The sequence below is a fragment of the Suncus etruscus genome, chromosome X (genome assembly GCF_024139225.1).
Source record: "Suncus etruscus isolate mSunEtr1 chromosome X, mSunEtr1.pri.cur, whole genome shotgun sequence".
In the NCBI taxonomy this organism is placed as follows: Eukaryota; Metazoa; Chordata; class Mammalia; order Eulipotyphla; family Soricidae; genus Suncus; species Suncus etruscus.
The window spans coordinates 99,573,244-99,586,916 of NC_064868.1; the positions used below are offsets into that span (position 1 = coordinate 99,573,244).

Sequence of the window (13,673 nt, forward strand, 5' to 3'; positions counted from 1 at the left end):
ACACCCATTCCTTCATCGGTACACATTTTCCCCTGCCACTGATGTCCACAGTTTCCCTCCCACCCCACCCCCAGCCTTGCTTCTATAGCACACACTTTGACTCTCTTTCTCATTTTCTCCCACCCTGTTTTCCATTTAGGCATTATAGTTTGCGATATTGTTACTGAAAGAGTATCATGTATACATACATACATATATATATATGTATATATATCACTTTACCTCCCTTCAGGATCCAGTCCATAGTGATTATTTCCAACTATCATTGTCATAGTGGGACCTTCTCTGTCCTGACTGCATTCCCCCCCTCTTAGTGCCAAGCTTCCTACCATGGGTATTATTACCATAATATATTTTATATCCCATGAATGAGTGTAATCTTACTATGTCTATCCCTCTCCTTCTGACTCATTTCACTCAACATAATACTTTCCATATCATCCATGTATAAACAAATTTCATGACATCATTTTTCATAAGCTGCATAGTATTCCGTTGTGTAGATTTACCACAGTTTTTTTATTCATTCATCTGTTCTCGGGTACTTGGGTTGTTATAAGATTCTGGATATTGTAAATAGTGCTGCAATGAACATAGGAGTGTAGTTGCCTTTTTACATTATGTTTTTTAGGTTCCTAGGATATATTCCCATTAGTGGTATTGCTGGGCCAAATGGGAGCTTATTCCTTTTTGAAGAATGTCCATATTGTTTTCCCCCCAAAAAAAGGCTAGACCAGTCAACATTCCCACCAGCATGAGAGTCCCTTTCTTCTCACATCTGTGCCAGTTCTAATTATTCTTGTTCTTTGTAATGTGAGCCAGCCTCTGTGGTATGAGATGATATCTCAATGTTTAGATTTGCATCTCCCTGATGACTAATGATGTGGAACTTTTTTTCTTGTGCCTTTTGGTCATCTGTATTTCCCCTTTGATGAGGTTTCTTAGAACAGCAGTCTTCAACCACCAGTCTGCAGATATAAAAATGTTGAAACAATTGGTCTACTGCCTGAGTTCTAATTGCCTGTATGCATTCCAGGTCTGCAGTGGTCAAAGGCTAAAGAACAATACCCTATAAAGTTTCAAGCTTCTCCTCTGGAAAGGGCCCAGTTAATAGCAGGTGAAGTCACAAAAGTAAAGCCTGAAGCAACCTGGCTTATACTAGAAGTTCAGTTCATATAACTTGTTTCTCCCTTTCCCATTGCTCTCCCCCCATGAAAAACAACATAGTACAGCTAATTTCTTAGCTAAACTATTTTTTGACCCACAAAGATGCTCGGGTAGTCAATGTTGCAGGCCACCCAGTAGAAGGTACCAGGCTTGCATGAACATTGGCTTCCCTGGAGCAAATGTGAGTCAATCTGATGGGATGAGTGGCTCCATGTAGCCCATTGCACCCTGGAAAAATATTGTCTATTCATCATCCAAAAAACTCATCAGGTATGAAGTGAAATCATGAAAGAACACTTAACTGTTATGTTGTTGCTCAGTAATTGTTAGAGAAAAGCAGTTGATATTTGACTTATTTTACAAGACAGCTGCTTTAAGTTAGATGAAAACACTATATGTTAAAAAGAAAATGCCCACCCGTTCTGGCAGAAACTTGAATAAAAATGGTCCCCATGACATACTGATAGGCATGTAAATGTGGCCCCAAATGAGAAGTTCAAGGACTGGAGAAAAGGTAGTTGGTTCCATCCTCAATAGAGCATAAGGTTGGTTCCCCAGGCACTGTCAGGAATAATCCCTGAACATAAACCATGAGCCCAGACATATTTGACCCCTTCCCTCCTGACAAAAAAGAGAAATTCTTGAATACTGATTTGTTTGAAGCAGTGTCTTTTCTGACAGTGGTCTCTTATTCCAAAGGAAAGTTGATTTGACAGCATATTTATTTTTTGATGTCATCATCATTCATTTTCAGACTCATTTAACCAACAGTTGAGCACCAACTCAGTATTGAGAATTAATGTGACTCTCTTCATCATTATGATTGCGTTAGGCAAATGTTTTCACCCTGACACCTTTTGTTCTTCAAGAAAAATAATCTGGGGCCAGAGTGATAGTGCAGCAGTAGGGCATTTGCCTTGCACACAGCTGACCCAGGACAGACCTGATTCGATCCCTGGCATTCCATATGGTCCCCCAAGCCAGAAGTGATTTCTGAGTGCATAGCCAGGAGTAACCCCTGAATGTCACCAAGTGTGGCCCCAAAACAAAAAGAAAGGAGATAGAGAGAGAGAGAAAAAAGAAAGGAAAAGAAAGAAAGAAAGAAAGGAAGGAAGGAAGGAAGGAAGGAAGGAAGGAAGGAAGGAAGGAAGGAAGAAAGAAAGAAAGAAAGAAAGAAAGAAAGAAAGAAAGAAAGAAAGAAAGAAAGAAAGAAAGAAAGAAAGAGAGAGAAAGCAAGAAAGAGAGAAAGCAAGAAAGAGAAAGAAAGAGAAAGAGAGAAAGAAAGAGAGAGAAAGAAAGAAAGAGAGAGAAAGAAAGAGAGAGAGAAAGAAAGAAAGAGAGAGAAAAAGAAAGAAAGAAAGAAAGAAAGAAAGAAAGAAAGAAAGAAAGAAAGAAAAAGAAAGAAAAAGAAAGAAAAAGAAAGAAAAAGAAAGAGAAAAAGAAAGAAAGAGAAGGAAGAGGGCCCGGAGAGATAGCACAGCAGCATTTGCCTTGCAAGCAGCTGATCCAGGACCAAAGGTGGTTGGTTCGAATCCCGGTGTCCCATATGGTCCCCCGTGCCTGCCAGGAGCTATTTCTGAGCAGACAGCCAGGAGTAACCCCTGACCACCACCGGGTGTGGCCCAAAAACCAAAAGGAAGGAAGGAAGGAAGGAAGGAAGGAAGGAAGGAAGGAAGGAAGGAAGGAAGGAAGGAAGGAAGGAAGGAAGGGAGGGAGGGAGGGAGGGAGGGAGGGAGGAAAGAAGGAAGGGAGGAAAGAAGGAAGGAAGGAAAATAATCAGGGCAGAGATAATACAGGGGTGAAGGCATTTGACTTGTATGCAGCTGACTCTAGTTTAATCCCTAAGTACGGAGTGATAGGGGTCAAGCCTGAGCACAGAGCCAGGAATAGCCCATATACACTGCTGAGTGTGGTCCAACCTTCATCTGGCCCCCAAAATCAGATGATCTGGTTTAGATATTATGTTCAAAAGAATTCCCAGAATGTTTGTTGAATTACTGAGTTTTTAAACTTAGTTTACATATATTCATGTGTAGAGCATGAAATCCAACATCCAAATAGATTCGTGTTATGATTACCATCAAAAGTCAAGTTTCTAGCCACCACTCTCTTTTTTTCTTTTATTTTGCCCTCTTTTTTTCTTTTATTTTTTATTTAAACAACTTTATTACATACATGATTGTGTTTGGGTTTCAGTCATGTAAAGAACACCACCCATCACCAGTGCAACATTCCCATCACCAATGACTGTTGCCCTCTTTCAAGTTTTCCCCACTGCCTGCTCACCTTCCCTCTGGTAACCACCATTTTACTGTCAGAATCCAAAAAAATGTATAATTTATGTTTTGTTGGTTCAATTTCTTTCTGTCTTTAGCTTCCACAGGTGAGTGAAAGCATATGGTGAAATACCACTTATTGCACTGAGTAAATCCCCTCAAGGCCCATCTATGTTGTTGCAAATGGCAAGAATTCCCTTCTTGCTTAATGGAATTTCACTCAAATAAACTATTCCATGTCCAGGATACTTTTGAGAGTTATGTTGTCCCTGACACTAAGAAAGTCCTTTTCTATCAAATTACTAAATTGACAATATAATTGTCCTTTTCATTGGTGGAATCAAAAGCCTGCTAAATTTAAATGTGTTGAAAAGTTAGTCAAGTAAACCTTTGCACCATTCAAGGAACCTTGTTAGCTGAAAATATATTGTTCAATTTGCTAGTTTTAACTTAATGTGTTGAACAGCAACAACAACATTCATTCTTCTGGATCAACGCTATTATTCCAAATTTTTATTTATGTTTTTGAAAAAGCCTTTTCACATCTTTTAATCTTGATGTATATATATTATGGAAGGAGGGAAGAAGGATGGAAGGCAGGGAATATATATGATTTATCTGTAGACAGGATAAAACTGGTACAGTCCAGGGTGAGTAGAAATATAGAAGAGACATTAAGATATTTGTGATGTATGCTTCCATCCCCAGTAACATATATGGTCCCCAAGCAATACCAGAGGTCAATTCTGAGCACAGGACCAGGGAGAGTCCATGAGGGTCACTAGATGTACACCAAAAAACTCAGGTTTCCCCTTCACTAGAAAGAGTACTACAGTTTTAGAAGTGATTTTGGGGGAGGTGCCAAGGATCAAACTCAAGGGCCTCAGACTCATGAAGCATGTATTCTAACACTGAGCTATATTCCCAGCCCAGGAAGTGACTCTTTTCATTACTAAGAATAGATTGTAACTAACATATATTTAAATTACTCACCCAAGAGGGCCAGATCTATAGTACAGGGGGTAGGGAGCTTGCCTTCCACATGGGCAACTCAAGTCAATTCTCTACAACCGGGCCGGAGAGATAGCATGGAGGTAGAGCATTTGCCTTGCATGCAGAAGGACGGTGGTTCGAATCCCGGCATCCCATATGGACCCGCGTGCCTGCCAGGGGCAATTTCTGAGCATAGAGCCAGGAGTAACCCCTGAGCACTGCCGGGTGTGACCCCACCCAAAAAAAAATTCTCTACAATCACCTATATAGTCCCCTAAGCCCACCAAGAGTGATCCCTGAGCACAGCCAGTTATAATCTGCCCCCCATAATTACTGACCTAACACAAAATAATGGCACTAGGAAATATCACAATGGATGTTTTAAAATTGCCCAGAAATATACATTTAATAATATGAAGTTCTGGGCTGAAGAGATAGCATATTGGTAGGGTATTTGCCTTGCAAACAGCCGACCCAGGACAACAGTGGTTCGAATCCCAGCATCCCATATGGTCCCCCATGCCTGCCAGGAGTGATTTCTGAGCAGAGAGCCAGGAGTAACCCCTGAGTACCTGCGGGTGTGGCCCAAAAGCCAAAAAAATAATAATAATACGAAGTTCAATAGCCAGAAAATATCTGTATCCTGTAGATCTCATCTAGAGCAAAAAATCTCTCCAGAGCTTTCCATTGAACTTCTAATTTAATTATTTTCATTTTTCTTCATTTAATTTATTGTAAGTAATGGTTATCTCTTGATAATAGCATTATATGTGTGCACATAGTTTGTGTTTTTGTTTTCTTGAATATATTTTTCAGTCAAGGATAGTGATAAAAATCAAAGATTGTGGGCTGAAGAGATGGGCAGGAGGTAAGGGACTTGCTTGCAGGCAGCCAACCCTGGTTTAGATTTCCAGTACCACATATGGCCACCTAAACATTGCCAGGGCTTTGATGGAGTCACCACCAGCCTCATCCCCTCTCCTCCCAATGTCAAGGATCTTGAAAGGGAATGAGACTTGACAGAAGACACATAAAATTAAAAGGATAATAATGATGCTGGAAGAAAATCTTTATCAATAGTCATGTCAGTTGCACTCTATGGGATAAATAGGTATTTATGCCAGTTGCACTATATGATAGATGACAGCCAGAGAGACATAGAGCATAACTCTTAGAATCAACTTCGTTGAAGAGAAACATTTTCACTTATCTCGTCTCAGGAAGTAGAACATTAGCTGAAAATTTGTTCTCACCTTTCTACTAGCACCTCTGAGATAAACATTGGCTTGAGATAAGCATTGACTTCAGTATTTAGCTGAGACTCTTCCAATTAGCAAGCCACTCTGTATCTTATAAGCAAAGATTTCCTACAATTGCCAAAGGCAGAAAAATCATGTCTTTTGCCTTTGTGAAACCAACAGTGAATTTCAAGTAGATAATCCCTTGGACCAGGAAAAAAATGTAAAGAACCCACGGAAATAAGTGAACGCTGAACTTTAAATGTAGGCTTTACCTGCGTTCCACATGGCAAAATACCTAGAGGAAGAGCCAAGGAAGGGTTTCACAAAAACACATTCCCTTTTAGCACTGTTTGGCCAAATATCTGAATTAATTGGCCATACTTTTTCTGCTTGCTCTAGATGATTTGGCACGATGTAAAGCCACTGTATTGTGGAATCAACTTTCTATTTGAGCTAGTGTGGCAAAGAAACTATTTTAACTCATACATATTCAGAAACCCCTAGTAGAGAGGAAAAAATACTGTTTTGTCTTTACATTTGACATCTGATCATTCTGGTTTAGTATACAAAGATCGGAGCATTTACCATCTACTAAGCCCTGTGGGGCTCATAAGTGATCAGAAAAACTCCCTACTGAGGAATTTACAACTTAATGACAGAATGAGGGGGAAGAAATCAGTCTGGGGCCAGTTAGTGGTACTGCCCATTGGCTTTGAAAGCTTGCTTGCTTGCAAGCGTGTCGTGTGTATTGAAGTATTGTATTGAAGCATGTAGTATGAAATTAATATAATTGGGGGTTGGCCATATCCAGCGGTGCTCAGGGGCTACTTTGGTAAAGGACTGACCTCGGACCAACCGAGGCCCCTGAAACGAATATCATTTTCTGATGTAATATATGTTGCTCCTTCAGAGATGCAAGGTGTTAGACAGTCACCAGCTGTAGCTAGTTCCCAGATCATTTTCTATCATTCTCCAAAGAAACTCTGTACCCATTAGGAATTGTTGCTCCTTCTCCAGCCCAGTAATCATTCATTTGCTTTCTGACTTGAGGCATTAATCTAGTCTCAGTATTTCCTATCAAGGCAATCATTCGCTTAAAGTTTTGGAGGTCCGGCTGAGTAGTATCAGGTATTAGTGGGTTCTTTGGAATGGCCAGATAATAGTCCATTGTTGGAAATAATACGTTTTGTTTGTGTATCTGACCTTTAGTTCTCTGTCCACTTTGTTTCACAAATCCCTGCAACTATTTTGGTACCAACAGTCATTCTCCCACTACTTCTAGATTCAGTTGAGCTCTCTCTAACCCCACCCCCAAAAAAGAACAGCCTCACTCTCATGCACCATATATGGCCCCTGAGTACAAAGCCAGGGATAGCCCTTGAACAGTTGCAGGTATGGCCCAGTCTCATTAAATCATCATTGAATGAAATGCCATCCCCTAAGTATCTGTGGGACCCGTGTGGCATGATATCTTAGTTCCCTTTGATTTATTCCCAACCAGTCTTGCAGCTCCTTTGTTCTGTAGCTGAACTACATGGGCCTGGCTCATGTAGTCAGCTCCTGAATGCTGCTGCTGTCATATGATTGACTGTTTTAGATGGTCACTTGTATTGATTATGAATCAGTTCCCTTTCTTCCTCCCTTCCTTCCTCTCCTTCCCTCCCTTCCTCCTTCCTTCTTTCCCTTCATCCTTTTTTACTCTTCTCTTTCCCTCCTTTCCCTCCCTCCCTCCTCCTTTCTTCTTTCTTTCTTTCTTTCTTTCTTTCTTTCTTTCTTTCTTTCTTTCTTTCTTTCTTTCTTTCCTCTTTTCTTACTCTTCTCCTTCCTTCCTCCTTTCCTCCCCTTTTCCTTCCTTCCTTCCTTCCTTCCTTCCTTCCTTCCTTCCTTCCTTCCTTCCTTCCTTCCTTCCTTCCTTCCTTCCTTCCTTCCTTCCTCCCTCCCTCCCTCCCTTCTTCCTTCCTCCCTTCCTCTTTCTCACTCTGTGTTCAGAGATCCCTCTTGCCAGGACTCAGGGCATGATAGCATATGTGATTCCAGGAATCAAATTCAGATTGGCTACATGTAAGGCAGTACCTTACCTGCTATGCTTTCTCTCCAGTTGTCTCTCAGTCTCTCCTCTCTCTTTTTCAACCTTATTTTAATGTGTCTGGGGGTCAAATTCAGGGCTACGAACATGTAAGACATCTCCACTTTCTAGCAATGATTCTCAGAGTCTGGAATACAATGGGGTGCCTGGCACTTGAAAATAAATTCCCCGAGAGCCTAAGTAACAAATCATAGTAAATATACCTTCTGACAAGCTTTTGCATTCCTTTGTGTTTTGTTTCATTTTTTTCTGGGGCTTTACCCATGGTGTTCAGAAGTCATTCCTGGAAATGACCATGCAGTGTTGAGGATCAAACCCCAGGGCTCCCAAAAGCAAAACACACACTCCAGCCCTTTGAGCCATCTCCTCAGCCCTCCTCCCTGTGCAGTCACACCGTTGCACCTGAGAAATTCTGCACAAACACTCACTGTGAATGCAATTGAGCAGACAAGTTTTCCCATGTTGCTAATGCCTCTGCGGGATTTTTCTGCTTAATTGGAAAGGCAGCAGCAGGACTATTCAAAGCAATTATTTTCCATCTCAAGGAGTTGTGGTCTTGTCTCAAAATCATCTGAATGCCGCAGCAAATTAGAATGAGGCGACTACATTTCTCTTTTTTTTTTCCTCCTGGGTTGGAATGTGATGGTGGCATATCTGCAAATGAGAATGAATGTGAGAACCCTTCACACCCAATTTCTGACAAGTACAAAATAATTTAGAAAGGAGACCAACAAAATGCCTCATTTCCTCCAATAATCCAGGCAAGGTGAAGGAATTGATTCTGTTTTCACAATACACATATTAGTGGGGAATGTGTAGGCCACACCAATAGTATTCAGGGGCTATCTTGGCCTTATGTCCAGGAGTCACACATGAAAGTACTCAGGGGACCATATGTGGCACCAGGAATCAAACCAAGGTCAGCAACATGCAAGGCTTAACCCCTGAGCCATCCCTCCAGCCCTATGTTGCACTTACTTTAAGAATAAGTGAATAATTTTAAGAATAAGCACTACCAGGGGTCTCTCCTGAGCACAGTTCCAGGAATAACCTATGAGCACTATTACATGTGACCCCCGCCTCGCTGCAAAAAAATTAAAGACAGACACATACAGCCCCCACAGTATCAAGAAGAGGTCATAGGAAGGAGTAAACAATGAAGAGTGGAAGTAACCATTGATTCTGAGCTGTGAAGACAGAAGATAGGCTGCAGTCGGACTGTGGCCAAAGCTTAGTAGCTCTTCTTAGCAGCTCCTGCTGTCAGGATGTGTGGGTTAGAGACAGGCAAAGTCTGGCACCAGCTCTTTCTTCTCTTGGCTTGGTCTCCCTTTGCCTTCTATCCTGCGGGAAGCTCTGCTAATGGAAGAGGCAGGAGGGAGAGAGAAATATATAATTCCAGAATTTGCTTTTGCTTGGAGTGCTCATACCTGTGGTGCTCAGGGCTCTGCATTCTGGGATCACTCCTGAAAGTCTTGGGAGACTATATGGGAATATGGGGATCTAACATGGGTCAGATGCATGTAAGGCATGCACCGTACCCTCTGTACTATTTCTCCAGTCACTCCAGTATTTGCAGTTATCATCACCAGCTATCTTCATACTGGTGTTGTTTTTGACAGTTCTAGTCACTTGTATTGAATATGAATCAGTTTCCTTCTTTCCTTCTTCTCTTCATTCCACTTCTTCCCTTCCTCCCTCCCTTCTTCCTTCTTTCCTCCCCTCCTTTCCTTTCTTGCTTCCTTCCCTCCTTTCTCCTTCCTTTATTCCTTCATTTATTTCTCCCTTTTCCCTTCCTTCCTTCCTTTCTCCCTCCCTCCCTTTTCTTCTTTTTTCCTTCCTTCCTTCCTTCCTTCCTTCCTTCCTTCCTTCCTTCCTTCCTTCCTTCCTTCCTTCCTTCCTTCCATCCATCCATCCTTTTTCAGACATATATTAGAAGTTCCTTTAGACATCATATATTAGAGGATTTGGGGCAGAGCAATAACACAGGAAAACTTGCATGCCTAGCATGCAAGTTCAAGTCCTAGGTTTAAATCCAAGGAGCACAGAGGGTCCACTGAGCACCATCAGGTGTGCCACCTAAGCATAAATTCATATGAGACCTCTGAGCCCAGCCTAGTGTGAAACACACACACACACACACACACCACAAAGTATATCATCCAAACAGGCCTGATCAGGAGGCAGTGTTTGACCCTAGAATGCAACAGCCATGAAGTATCTTGGGTTAACCAACTCAAGACCCCAGACCCACCAGCGCATAGCCTGCCTCTTTGGCTGTGCCCTTCCTGCCTCTCTAGGAGGTGTATTTCCCACTGCATCAACACTGGAACTTTCCGTAGAGAAGAAATAGGATCCTGGATTCTTTCTCTTTGGATGCTGCTGCTCAACTTGTTAGCAATTGTCTTGCTCTGAGTAGACTGTGGAATCAAAGTTCTGAAATCTAGTGCTATTGGATTATCTGGAAATTTCCATATTCTCCCTTCCTAGAGGTCCATCAAGTTTGTTCACATATTTTGAAGAAAAACATAGATTATTGGGGGGGGGCAAAAGGGATGGTCTAATTTGATATAGACTATATAACAACTTCAGCTATTTTGGGGGGCCACACCCAGTGTCACTAAGGGGTTATTCCTGACTATGTGCTCAGAAATAGCTCCTGACTCTGGGGGGACCATATGGGACTCTGGGGATCAAACCCAGGTCCGTCCTGGGCAGCTGCATGCAAGGCAAACACCCTACTACTGGTCCCATCTTCAGATTTTTTAAAATATATTTTTGTTCTGGGGTGTTCTTTGGGGGATAGAAGCGTCTGTGCTCAGGACTTAATCCTGGCTTTGCACTCAGGAATTACTCCTGAGTAATTACTCCTGGTGGAGTATGGGAACCATAACAGATGCTGAGATCAAACCCTGGTCTGCCACATGCAAGGCAAGTGCCCTATCCACTCTACTAACTCTGTAGTCCCAGCTTCATATATATAGCTGCGCCATCGCTCCAGCCCCATCTATATTATTATTTTTATATTATTATTATTATCATATTATATATTGGTTTTGGGGTCACACTTGGCAGTGCACCTAACCAAACACTGTGCTTGTCAAGCACCTTACCTCCTCTACCATCTATCACTCTGACCCTCTATAATTTGATTATTTGGAATAATTCTTTGTTGGTGTTTTCAAAGACTCTCCTTCCCAATACCCGGTAAATAATTTCAAATGGAAAGGTTGTATTGGAGCGAGTGGGAGAAAGCTGTAGTAATTTACCCAAATTACCTTCCCTAAGGGCTGCTATTAGAAACCAGCTTGGGGCTCACTGCAGGTGAAAGCTCATTGCTCTGAAGTCCTTTCTGTCATCTGGGGTTAACCTTTGTAGAGAAGGACAAAGCTCATTAAAAGCATTAACTGTTCGCAATTTCGCAAGCCAATGAATTTGATTCTCTTTGGGGACCATGACTTTGATCTTCGGGCTTGTCTGCCTTGGACCGTGGTTTCATTTCTCCCGTGAAGGAAATTTTCATTTGCTGCTACCATATACCAGACGTTCCCTTCCTTATGCCTCCTCCTGTTTTAGGGCTTCACGTGTCAGTTAGAATTTGAAATTCACGCAAATGAGCCAAAATCAACGAAAATAGACTCAAGGGACCCAAACTATAACAAGCTAAACACAAAATGGACCTGTTAACCTGGAAGTCCTGGGGTCTAGGGGTTGAGATATGGGATGCATGCAGGGAACTATGGAGGAGGGAAATAAAACACTTGTGGTGGGAATGGCCCTAATTCACTGTCACTAAATGCCTGAAATACAACTGTGAAAGACGTGTAACTCACAATGGTCTCAATAAAAATTTTTTTAAAAAAATTACGCAAATGGAGGTGCTGGAGCGATAGCACAGTAGTAGGGCATTTACCTTGCATGCAGCCAATCCAGGACGGACAGTAGTTTGAATCCCAACATCCCATATAATCCCTCGTGCCTGCCAGGAGCAATTTCTGAGCACAGAGCCAGGAGTAACCCCTAAGCTTCGCCGGGTGTGACTACCCCCCAAAAATATGTGAAAAAAATCACGCAAACGGGGGCACTAGAGATACTACAGAGATTGAGGCACTGGCCTCTGTACATCCCATGTGACCCTTGTTTGAATCTTCAGGGCCTCAGCTGTTCCTCTGAGTACCACTAGGGGTCACTCGAGTAGTGAGCTAGGACCCGACGTGGCGTCCTAACTACGGCAACATCAGGGAAAACACCCAAATGGAAGGCACGCCTGGTTTGGCCGTTCATTTTCCTGTTTTTGCCAACCTTCCTGCTCCGTCCGGGCAGAGCTTTGGATGCAGGCCTGAAATTAGTCTCTGTTCAAGAGGAGCCAGAGCAAGCCAACCTTACCGTGCTCTGAGCTAAGGCTTCAGACTCAGCATTGTGTTTTCTCCTTCTGTGGGAATGAAGCTTTCCTACACTTCCTAGGATGGCGGTGAGCCTATGGGAAGAAAAGGAACTTGATATTGTGTTTGTTTGTTTTCGGTCACACCCTGAAGTCAGTGCTCAGGGGTTACTCTGGGCTCTGCACTCAGGAATCACTCCTGGTGGTGCTGGGGATTGAACCCAGGTGGGCTTCGTGCAATGCAAGTCTTATACCTGCTGTACTATCGTCTAGGCAACCTTGAAATAGTTTTGAAAACGCTGAGTGCAGTTTTGATATGTTACTACAAAGAAGTCCAGGTCAATGAGGGAAAGAAAATTCTACTTTGGACAAATGTTGATGAAATAACACAGTACTGTTGGGTTCACTGGACAGACACAGGCCTTTGGGCAGGTTTCTACATCTCTCTCCATCCTCCTCCCTTACTCCTTTTATTCCTACTCTTTTTTCCTACTCTTTCACATCCTTCAGGAATATTCTGTTTCTTCAGCCAATCTGCCTACCCTGGGGACTCAACAGGCTGGAGCACATGCTTACACACACAGGAGACCCTGGTTGTATCTTTGCTACATCTTCCCTGAGCATTAAGAGGAGTAATTCCTAAGCAGGGTTATCCCTTGAGCACCACTAATTGTGGCCTCCCCCATATAAATCTGCCTGCCCTCACAAATGTTATATTTTGCTTTATGTGTGTGGTAGTGGGAATCTCAAATTCTATGTATACACAGTGGCACTAAGCAAACCAGTTGGCTCTGAGTAAGGAAATGCTTTGAGGAATTGGTAAGATCCATCGAAGGCAATAAAAAGTCGGAGTGGCAAACCGTTTTCACAATAAATACAGTTTTATGACTCTCAAACACATATAATAACAGGGCAGGGAGTGGGGCTTGGAAAAAGCCAGCCTGCCTCAGAGTCAAAGCAAACAGTTGCATCAGAGTCGGAGCAAACGAAGCAGAACATTGGCAATGATCCTGTGAATGGCCTGCTAAAGACCATCATCTTCAAATTGGCTAATGTCCTCCTAGTGAAACCCGTTTATTTAAGAATCTTGTTTTGCTTCCTTGACATGAATCGAGGCCCATTAAACATTCCCTTACCTGAGCCAGACAGATAGTACAGAGGTGGCACTGGCAAGGTAGTACAAGTAAGGCCTTGCAAGTGGTTGACCTGCATTCAATACCCAGCATCCCATTTGGTCCCCTGATCCCTACCAGAAGTGATGCCAGAGCACCAGTGTGGATGTCCCCAAAACATCATAAAAAAAAGAAACAGAAAAAGATATTACAGGGGTTAAGGCATTATAGCCAGTTCTGGGCCTAAGTTCCTCTAAACACCACCAAGATTGATATTGATATTTATGCTTGAGCACAGAGCCAGGAGTAAGCCCTGAACATCACCAGGTTTAGCCAAAAATTGGCCAATAATCCAATAATAATAAAAATAATAAGGGCTGGAGAGAAAAAAAACAGCTTGTAAGGTGCTTGCCTGGCATG

At 42.4% G+C, this 13,673-nt stretch overlaps 1 protein-coding gene across 2 annotated transcripts in view; it reads left to right on the forward strand.

The window, feature by feature from the left end:
- GPC3 (glypican 3) overlaps positions 1-13,673 on the forward strand; it is a 439,048-nt gene that overhangs the window by 295,617 nt on the left and 129,758 nt on the right. The window lies entirely within an intron of this gene.